This window comes from Chenopodium album, chromosome 3, assembly GCF_948465745.1.
Source record: "Chenopodium album chromosome 3, dcCheAlbu1.1, whole genome shotgun sequence".
Classification (NCBI taxonomy): domain Eukaryota; kingdom Viridiplantae; phylum Streptophyta; class Magnoliopsida; order Caryophyllales; family Amaranthaceae; genus Chenopodium; species Chenopodium album.
The window spans coordinates 15,631,418-15,640,878 of NC_137836.1; the positions used below are offsets into that span (position 1 = coordinate 15,631,418).

Consider the following 9,461-nt stretch of genomic DNA (forward strand, 5'->3'; position numbering starts at 1 on the left):
ACAATTATGATTTCTATGATGCTTCCTATTTTCTTCCTCATATTCATGTTAGTATTATGTTAGGGCTATATATTTGTTCTTTGATGTTTAGTGACATGCTAGTGTTTGTTATTAATCTTGTTAGTATTATGCCTAGGAACTTGCTATTATTATGCTTTAATATGATTATGATTATTATTGTTATAATTGTTATGATGATTTATGATTATTATTGTGTTGCTTGATTTTATTATTGTTATTGCTTGATCACACCTTTTATGCATGTTTAAAAGGAATTTGTACATGTAATCACACTTAATAAGATAATTAATAATCTTTTTTAGGGTTAATTTGATTATAATTCAAGTGATCGCCAATAATAGTTTTATTTGTTCATTAATATTCAACCAACACAGATTAAACAGGTTTAGGGTAATCCTATTGATTGCATGCTAGTGTTTGTTATTAATCTTGTTAGTATTATGCCTAGGAACTTGCTATTATTATGCTTTAATATGATTATGATTATTATTGTTATAATTGTTATGATGATTTATGATTATTATTGTGTTGCTTGATTTTATTATTGTTATTGCTTGATCACACCTTTTATGCATGTTTAAAAGGAATTTGTACATGTAATCACACTTAATAAGATAATTAATAATCTTTTTTAGGGTTAATTTGATTATAATTCAAGTGATCGCCAATAATAGTTTTATTTGTTCATTAATATTCAACCAACACAGATTAAACAGGTTTAGGGTAATCCTATTGATTGCATGTTAGTCAGAAAGCGCACATAAATACGATTAGAATAAAGTAGAGGCCTATTATCATGGCAGGTTCAATCACTTTTAGGTTGGATTTGTACCTTCATCCCCGAACTATCAGTCATGGTTCCAGACCTATTGGATTTGACGATCTCCTGGATCGTTAAGGGGTGTAACCTTCACCCTGTAAACGGTTTACAAGTTCCTAAAACTTGTTGGCGACTCTTTTGCTCTAGCTTCTTTCCCTTTAGACGCCACCGTACTTTAGTGTATGATCACAGTGGGGTTCAAGCTAGGGGTAATGCTTGAAATATTCCCTACAGGGGGCAAGCGGTGATGACAAACTGAGATGTTGCTGAAGCTGACCTTGCTTGGGTGGGTCACATGCGGTTGTAAACCGGCTGGGGAAGGCAGAAAAGGAGCAAAGTTTATGTTTACACACATACGGAAGTCAAACTCTCTCTGTCTAGAAGATTTTGGAACCGTCTAAAATGAGAAAGGTAAATTATGTATTTATAAAGGGGTAAAAACGGGGGTAATTTTATCACTTTCCCCGGAATGTGAAAGGTTAAACTTTCATAGTAAAAACAACAAAAAAAAATAAAAACCTTTTATTTACCATCTTTGGTGGCTGAGTGACATGTGTTACAGATGCCACATGGCATGCCACGTCACATTTGTGAGGGGAAAATATTTTGGGTAATTTTACCCATGCCACGTGGGTCAATCATGTCGTGACACGTGTCATACTCTGATTGGTCCCAATTGGTCCAATCTCCATTTGACACGTGTCACTCCTAGAGCTTGGGTGAAAAAGGCGGCCTTCAAGGGCCTAAATCCTGAGAAAGCCATAATTCGACGCAGCCTAGAAGGATTAGGTCAGAATGACCTAATCAAGGGCACATTTCGTGACAACCCTATAAATAAGGAGATTTCCCCCATTTTGGGGATACCTACAATTTATTACAGCATACCCTACATTCTCTCACATCAGAGAAACACCTGATCTCGAAATCCGAGAAGATCTCACCTAAATTTCCGCACCTTTTTCCTACTTTTGTTCAAGTACTAACTTGACTGTCGGAGGCGAAGCTCCAACCACCAAGAGTCTCTATTGTTTTGCAGGTACAGGCCGCGCGCAACCAGTCTTCGAGCAGTAACTCTCTCAAGGGAAAAAAACACCCAAAACAGAAATCACACCATTTTCTTAGGTCATGATTTATATTCGCCATTCTGGCTGGTCTCTGCCACTTGTCATCAGCTTTGTTCACGCTGAAAATATGAGACCTCAAATGATTGAACGGGGTGTAATGGTCAAACCTTCCCGGTCTACCTCCTTGCTTCTAGTCCGACCTTCTTACCCCGACCGCTCTGTCTGCATACCTACAACCTTCTTCAGCCCGCCTAGGCTGATCTACCTTTGTTGTGTTCTCTACCGATGCGACTTCGGCTCGCTTTACTCGGTCGCTTGGTGCTTTTTGGCTCAGCATTGCCCTATTTGTCTTATATGCTTTTATGAATTCCCGCGCTTTCCCCAGCGCCTCAACCAGTGTTTTGAGACTCTTCCGCCCCATATATGCTCTGAAGGGTAAGCCCGGCAGCAGTCTGCTTTGCAAAAATTTAGGCAAAAATTTAAATGCAAAAATTGATACAAATAAAATAACAGATTCACCAAGCCGACTCAGTCGGTAAATATCATTTTAAAACCGGTTAGAACCGGATAATACTGTTAACCGGATATACATCCAGGAGAAAAGAAAGTAAAATTGTTACCCGACTCCTTAGTTGGTAAGAACACAAAAATACTCGGCACGCGGGCTAGAAAAAGCTTAAAATTGGCATACTGCCGCTGCAAGTCAAGGCTGAGTCTGGGCCGCCTGGTCCTCTTTATTATGTTAGGCCTCCTAGTCTTCATTCTTAGGATTCTCCCCATCAGATTGGATATCAGTTGCTTCTCCTTCTCGGGGGAGCTCCTTGGCAGGCTCCACTAGCTCAGTATATGCCCAGGCTTCAAAGGACTTGGGCTCTAGCTCTCCTTTTTCTCTCCTATACACAACGTTTTCATCGTATTGGAAAGCCAGAGCCCACATGCCATACACCTTGTTTGGGTAGAGAGCATTTTAGGCGATCTTCATCCGGGTGTCGGAGTCCTCTTCATTTTAAGCAATCAAGCGGTCTTGCTCTACCTCAATTGTTGCTTTAAAGTCCTTCTTCAGTTGCTCAACCTCCGCCTTGAGATCTGCATTCTCCGGGGAGGCACCCTGCAAGGCCTTGAGGTCATCCTGCGCCTTCTTAAGGTTGGTCTTAGCCGTATTGGCCTTCTTTTGTGCCACATTTAGAGCTTTTTGAAGATCCCTGATCTGATACGCCAGTATCATCAATTCGGCTTTAGTTTCAAGTTCATTAATTACACATTGATATTCAGCTACATCTTGAGAATCCCTGGCTAATCTAGTGGCTTTCTTTAACTCCTCTCTCTTCCGGGCGTAGGGTCGCTTGAGTTTATTTACCTTTAGCATAGCCTGTAGGCACAAACGATGTCAATCATGCAGGATATATGATACTTGTTTCTATAAAAGGGAACCAGTTATACCTCAGATAGGAGTGTAGTGCTCCGATCAACATTGAACGTCTCGATGTCTGGGATGGCATCCTTCTCCTTCTTGGGGACAACCGCCAGCATGGACCTGGAATGTTCTTGCACATCCGGCCATCGGGGGGATTGATCCGCACCATATGTAAAAGGGTGTGAGTGAGATATATAGGCGGCACCAGCTTAATGCCGGCTGGCAGACGAAGAAGTTTGTTGAGAGTGAGATTTCACTTGCAAAGGCCATCCCAGCTCAGGCGGAGATTCAAAGGGATTATATTTAACTTTAGATCCTGTAGGGTTTGCACTACCCACAGGCGTAGTGAGGCCGGATGGGAACATGTCAAAGCCCACTCCAAAGCCTCCAAGAGTAACATTCCTCACCCCGATGCGGATGTAGATGCGGTTTCTCCCATAATAGCCTTGTAGGCCCATCTTATTTGAAGCTGCCTAAGCAGAAATAGCAGGCTTGATTGGGGTGGAGACGGCGTCATCTCGTCCCCGGTTAAATAGGTTCTTCATGAAAGACCTAGGAGCCTCTTCACCCTGCAATTAAAGATGTGTCGAGTATACAACCGGCAATGACTGTTTGAAAATAAGATCAAGGGGCTAGACGGTTCTTTACCTCAGCCTTCAGCTTGGCGGCTCAAGCCTCCGTAAGGTCCCTCCGGATTTGGGCAGAGGACCACTTAGGAGTCTTCTCATCTCCGTCCATTTTTAAATCTTTTTCTTCAAGAAATAATAAACAAACGCTTAATACAAAATCATAATTGGCTAAGAGCAATAGTACAAGCGGCATTTCACCGGATGTGTATCAAACATACGCTTTGGAAACATCGTGCTTAGCCCACAGGCATACAAGTATGCCTCATCTCTAAACCATGCGCACATGGGAATCCAGTTATTAGGGACCTTTATTATATCCCGCATTGAGAGTGTCTTCGGATGGAGCTCAAAGAACTTGGTTTCCATGATTGAGTCATAGTCATCCCCTAGGATCCGGGGAAGGGCACATTTGCGACCTAGGAGGTCGTGTTTTTATTTTACCAGCGTAACTCGTAGTTCCCTCGATGAGTTGGGGATGACAACAAATAGAAATGGTTCTTCCAACCGTCACATTTGGACACTTTGTCCATTGTAATTTGATATTGGGGAAGGGTGGTCAAGGTGTACCACGCTCTCCAACTGCCTGGATTGCTGCTGAGATAGTGCATGTGTGCAAATGCCTCCCAGCCAGAGTTCAAATTTTACATCTCGCAGGTGGCGACATACCCCAAAATATTAGCCCATGAGTTTGGGGTGAGCTTCCAGACGCCTAGGCCATATCCCCTGTGTATGGCCTTCAAAGCGTTGTGAAGCAGGAACCAGAGGCCAGTCAGGAATGCTGCCTCATAACAGCCAAAGTAGGCATTGGCATTCTCCTTGTTATCCTTCCAAGAGATGGTGCCTAGATCAGGCGGTACCTGGATAGTATATCCATCTCCTAATGGCCGCTTCCGTACAAATCTCTCAATCCCCTTTAGCATGATTTGCCAGTCTTTGGAGGAGATATGGATGTTAAAAGGATCATCCTTTGATTCCCATGTTTTCCTCTCTTCAGCCTCGCTATCCTCGAGCTGGGAAAGAAGGGCATCACTATCATCCTCAGAGCTAGACCCTGAGGCGGAGCTCTCCTCGTCTCCTTCTTCCCCGCCTGACCCCGAGCCTGATGTTGACTCTTCCACATCTCTATCTTCGGGGCCATCCTCATCAAGTTTCATCTAGGAGATGGCTTCCTCATCGTCTCTACCCTCAACTTCATACAAAATTGTGTCACTTGGAGCCTGGGAATCCCAGACGGGGAATATTCCCCTAACTCTTCATTCCTCTCTCACTACACCAAAAACTAGATTAGAGATCGCAAAGTATAGAACGGTTACCAAAGATAGGCGTTCTCTAGAAGAATATAGAACGTATTGATATAAGAGGCGTTCTGTATGTAAATACATATGGAACGGTTAGCATAGTTAACCGTTCTCTATTTCTTTTTACTAAAATAATTTTAAAAAATAATTAATTATTATAGATTATATAGAACGGTCATCTTAACAACCGTTTTGTATTGTATTTAATTAATTATTTTTTTTAATTATTAGGAGGAAAAAATATATAGAGTAATAATTTGCCAAAATTAATTAAAGGCGGCTAAAAGGAATATTGAAGCACACGCTTAATTTCACTTTCATTTTCACCCAAATTAAGTATTGCATGTGTTTATTGCTGCGTGAAACCTCCATATAGTATAACCTTCAACCTCCATACGATGACTGTTCGCCATACCACCGCTCCACCACCGCTCCATCGCCGCACCACCGAACCACTCACGCACAACTTCTGAGCACCGCACCACCCGCACTCCGCTAAGGTAGGTTCGAATCTTCTTGTTATAGAGTAATTGAATTTTGATTATTTGTCTATCAAACCGCATGAATCATTCGAATTATGAAGGAAACATAATTAAATTCATAGTTTTCATCTATTAAATTAATTTGCAATTTGAATTTTAGATGATTGAAAACAAACTTCAAAGTTCTAGTTTTAGGGTTAAATTCAATCGATTTTTGTATGCAAATATTTCAGTTGAATTGTTGTAAGTTCAATCAAATTACCATTAATTTTGTCGAATTTAAATTTATTTCAATAGTAATCAAAATAATATTAGCCAAATTAATCTTACCTAAGTTCAATTTAGAACCCTAAATCTCAAATATCATGCAAAAAATTTTTGATTGAGCTGTGTAATTACCTTTTTTGAATGCCATGAAGCTTGTTTGCAATTCATTTTTGATTCGATTGTCGTATGACTAATTATGAAGAAAAAAAATTCTTTTGTTAAAAAAAAAAATAAAGGAGATGTGGAACTGAAATTGAAGCATGAACTATTGTTCAGCAATCAATTTTGTTTATCTTGGAGATTGAGATAATTAATGATGGGGATATTTTAACTAATTAATTTTTTATTTATTGATGTTGTCAATGGAGTAGAAAGTGGTACAACAGATAGGAGATGTTCATATTATATGCTGGCACTGAAACTCCTAAATCAAATAAAGCAATGGCAAAGTGTAGGTCATCTTTGTCTGATGGTCCAGTTGCCACTATTTCACCTTCCATGTCTCCAAGCACTCAAGAGAGTATAGGACTTGAGACGCCGCAAAGGAAGGAAACTATGTCAAAAAGCAGATCATCCTTGTCCGATGACTCGACTGTCACTGATTATTCTTCGGTCTCTAAAAGTTCCCCTGATGTTGCCTTTGAAGCTGCTCGGTGCCTCAGTCCAAAAGGACCGTGTCCAAGGATAGGTCTTCTTTGAAGGCCAACGATAAGAAGTCGAGTTTGTACCAAAATGCTGAGCCTAAGAAATTGTCAAATTGGAAGGTTGAATAAGCTGCTCTTGCGGCTTCATCTGAGACAGTTGGATCAGATGTGAGCAGCAACTTTGTAAAGAAGTCCTTTGAAGGAAAGGTGGAAAAGGTGCCAAAGGTTAATGCTTTCAAACCTGGGTCTCGTGTTGTTCATTTATCCGAGGAAGATGTGCCTTGGAGGTTGGACTTTGATGGAGGAGGAAATGAAGAATTTGGTGAAAGCAATGCAGACTCTAAGGACCTGTCTTTGATCAGAAAACAACTTCAGATAGAGACAACAATCTGATATGATGGTTCTCATCCAGGTTGGTTGCATACTCTTTTTGTATTCCGTTGGTAATAAGAATTTGGCTATTTTGTATTCTTGCCTCTTTTTGTGTTGATTTACACCCGAATTACAGACAACTATAATTATATGAGTACTGTGAGAGTAGTGCAAAAAGATCATTGTAGTTTCTTCATTTTTAATTTGAAGATTGATATAACTGACATAAACCTTTTGCTTTGCAATATTTAGAGATTTATGGGTAATTCTCAAAGTGGGATTGACTCTTTGGACAATAGAGTATCTGGCCTCGAGAGAGCATTGGATGAGATCTCACATGATTTAGCTGTGCAAAGCGGAAGAATTGCCAACAATGACTCAGCAGGAAGCACTTGTTGTCCTAGTACGGAATTCCTTAGTCCGAAATTCTGGAGAAGAAAAGAAGGAAGGTCGTCCTCTATTCATTCCTAAGTCATCTTATTCAGGAAGTATGCCTAGTAGAGATGGTAGTCTTGAAGCTGCTCCACAGATAGATGGTTTTAAGCACCACGAACAGAACGAAGGCTTTTACCGGGAGTCATGGGGAAGTGTAAAAGGCATAGGCCAAACTGCCCAGAGAGGAAGAAATTGCAGTCCCAGAAGCTTTGATTCAGCTTCCACTACTGCTTGTTTTAATTCAGTGGTTCGAGGAGCATAGACTACAAGTAAATTTAATTCGCTTTCTACCCAACTAGTCAACAATTTTGTCAATTCTTTTGCCTTGGCCATCATATCTTTTGCTATAGGTAGTTGATACAGGCATTTAGCATTTCATTTAGCAAATTGATTATTATTTTTGCAATTTTTGCAATACGAGTAGCCTTTTTGGTATAGTACTATTGTTCTTATGAACTTAGATAAAAAAAAATACTTATTTATATTTATTTAGATGAATTTATTGTATATTATTAACTAATATGTATGTATTTTTCATTGTTTTGTAGTATTTTAAGCAAGTTCTTCCTACATTTTCTCATTAAATGATCGACGAGCTTAGGGAAAGGTGGATTTTATATGTTATTGGATACCATCAACCAAATGACGACGACGATGATTTATGTGAATTGTAGATCAATATGGTACGGTATTGGTATATCTAAGCATAATTTTTTTGTAAAGTAACATTTAACTAGAAAGGTATTTTGATATTTAACTCACGTATTTGTTTGTATAGTACAAATTTTGTATGAATGATTCAATTTAATTGTGGTTGGATGTTTTAAATTATATATATATGAAGTATATTTTGATGGCTTTCGTCATATATACCTGGAAATATTTTTGTTAATTTTATTATACAGAAATTTATATTGCACGTATACAGGATCATGGATTTTCTTACAGGATAAATGTACAAGATACAAAACAGGAATACAACAAATACACGTCTAAAATGAAATACAAAAATAATACAGATTATTAAAATACAGGATTAATACAATACGAAGTATAAAATACATAAAAGGGTAATTCGAATAATTATGGCCATATTTTGTAAAAAAATAAATAAATAAATAAAATAAAATAAAAAACATTAAAGAACTGTTATCTAACTTAACCGTTCTCTATTGTAATGCAATATAGAACGGTTAAGTGGCCTAAACCGTTCTTTATTCCTTCCTTGGTGTACAAATTTAAGAAGGGAAAAGAGAACGCTTGTGACTAAGTCACAACCGTTCTTTATTTGTTATTATATAAAACGCCTAAACGACCCGTTCTCTATACTTTATACATCGCTTAGCAGAAGAACGCCCCTAAAGCGATCTATAAAGTCTATTCTAACAGTTCTCTAAGGCCTTTTTTGTAGTAGTGTCTAACCCCTCAACCGAGGTTATTTCACTATACGGCACTTCCAATGTACCGTCTCTTTGACACCGTTTGGTGGTTGTATGTTTAGTTATAGCCATCGTGTCTTGCACAAACACATAGATGGACAATTGAGGAGTACAAAATTACTCCATCCACCCAGAGCCGACACTCCCAGTCCTAGTTTCAGGCGTAACAGGTGACCGGCTGACTACTGACCTAGGTCATGCCGTGTGTGTTGGTGATAAGTCCATTTATGAATGAAATGAAACAAATGTAAATGCCCTGAAGGGGGTAGAGACGGTGCCTTACTTTTGTGTCTGAAAGGGGGGGCAAGCGGTGATGACCGACTAAGATGTTGCTGAAGCTGACCTTACTTGGGTGGGGCACAGGCGGTTGTAAACCGGCTAGGGAAGGCGGAAAAGGAGCAAAGTTAGTGTATACACACAGACGGAAATCAAACTCTCTCTCTAGAAGATTTTGGAAACGTTAAAATGAGAAAGGTAAATTATGTATTTATAAAGGGGTAAAAACGGGGGAAATTTTATCACTTTCCCCGGAATGTAAAAGGTTAAACTTTCATAGTAAAAACTACAAAAAAAATA

The 9,461-nt window shown here is 39.2% G+C and overlaps 1 pseudogene across 1 annotated transcript; it reads left to right on the top strand.

The window, feature by feature from the left end:
* The first annotated feature begins 5,572 nt into the window (after positions 1-5,572).
* On the top strand, positions 5,573-7,982 carry LOC145612053 (uncharacterized; annotated as a pseudogene). The gene is made up of 3 exons (XR_014106520.1): positions 5,573-5,746; positions 6,367-7,051; positions 7,264-7,982. The product of XR_014106520.1 is annotated as an uncharacterized LOC145612053 (transcript).
* The last annotated feature ends 1,479 nt before the right edge of the window (positions 7,983-9,461 follow it).